The following is a 1,855-nucleotide window of genomic DNA, read 5'->3' as shown; positions in this document are numbered from 1 at the left end:
TCTTGTATAATCATAAGGCCGACATTGCAACTGGGATGAAGGTTGCCCACTTGCCTTCCAGCCTACAATCGCATTACATCGACTCCCATTTGTCACCTAACCAGGGACATATCCTGTAAGAACCATAGATAAAAAAAAAAAAAAAAAAGAAAGAAAAGGGCGCATATGCTCGCATATCCATGCACCCTAGTTCCTACTATTTCCCTCAATTTTCTAGGCAGACAGCCATCATTTCCAATACAAGTTCGTCCATTGGACCTTGCTTCTGCCCAAGAGTTGTCAACAATCATGGCAGTAGCGAAGGCGCACCTTCGTCGACAAGGGATACAATATTTCCTATCTGACGACCTCCTACTATAGCCTCCAATACAACACGATTTCTTGATTAGACAATCTGGGCCTACTGACCACCTTCGAAAACTCGAAGCTGCAACCATTCAAACTTTGCAGTTCATGGGAGCCTACATTGCCACAATCCAGGACTGGGCTTTCCTACCTCGCCTGACAGCTTTTGTTCTCTCTCTCTATACTATTTATATTCTGTGTCACAGTACTACAATATCAGCTTGCCAATTCCTACCTATTCTAGACACATGTTGGCAGCGATTACGTAGTTCCACATGGGCGCCTCCAAATACGCAGCCCTCAAAGAGGTCTCAAACACAATGAACTCATTTCTTCATCCATTGGACACAACCATTGCTTAATTGGCGACATAGCAGGGACCTACAATGGTGGCTACTCCAGTTCACACTTTCGACGAGCTCACCTCTCTGACCCTTCAACATCATGGGATACTCACCACAGATGCATCCCCCAAGGAATGGACAGTTCATTTCAACGAATTGCAAACACAAGTCCATGCACTTCGTGTGAACGTACACTACACATGAACCTTCTGAAGTTCAAGGAGGTAATAATGCTCTTTCGAGCCTTCAAAGACTTCCCACAAAGGAGACTAGTCATGACTCACATAAAATAAATCCAGTGCATGGAACCTCTGCTACGAGGCAGTTCACTTTCGGGAATGGGCCCACCGGAGATCCATCTTTCTACAAGCCACTTTTACCCGAGATTCTCAATTCAAGAGCGAACTAACTCAGAATTTTCGCCTCCACGAATGACACCTGACTCCAAAGGTAACTCCAGCAGTTTCTCAGTTTGGAGTCTCCCTACACTCGATCTTTTTTGCAACAGAAAACAAAGGGATAATAGCCTTGCTCTGTTTTTCTCCGAACCATTCAACTCACTCCAGCACCTTTCTCTTCAATGGGTCACAGAAACTACTCTATGCACCCCCTCCGATACCACTCATCTCTCGCACAATTCAGAGATGTATACATGACCGAGCGGCTCTGCACCTGATCCCACCCATATGGCCACGACAACCATGGTTGTGTTTACCCCACTACACCTATAATCCACAACCAACTTCCCTCGGGCCGCCAGTCCACGGCTCCTTCCCAGGACAACATATCATGTCATCAAAGATGCTGTCAACTAGCCTAATTGCCAGACAAGTGATTGCGCTACACTTCCTGGTGTACATACAGTGGTCTCGGACCATTAATTTACCGCCTGAATGGCTTCTCTCCTATCTCCATCTCCTTACAGCAAGGACCTTGCTTGCGTCCTCATACGATTTACTTTAAGCGTTACAATAACTTATCACATTCATCTGAGCCTGTTTATATCCTTCCTAGTATCCATCTTCATAAAAGGAGTACTGCAACTACATCACCTTTGCATAAGCCACGGGTGCCGTGATGCATTCATGTTCTTCTCAATCAACTGAAGCTTTCACCTTTGAACCTTTGGTTACTTGTCACCCAGGAATTCACTACCTCTCATAGAA

This window comes from Rhinatrema bivittatum, chromosome 1 (assembly GCF_901001135.1).
Source record: "Rhinatrema bivittatum chromosome 1, aRhiBiv1.1, whole genome shotgun sequence".
Taxonomy (NCBI): Eukaryota; Metazoa; Chordata; class Amphibia; order Gymnophiona; family Rhinatrematidae; genus Rhinatrema; species Rhinatrema bivittatum.
This window is presented reverse-complemented; position numbering follows the sequence as displayed.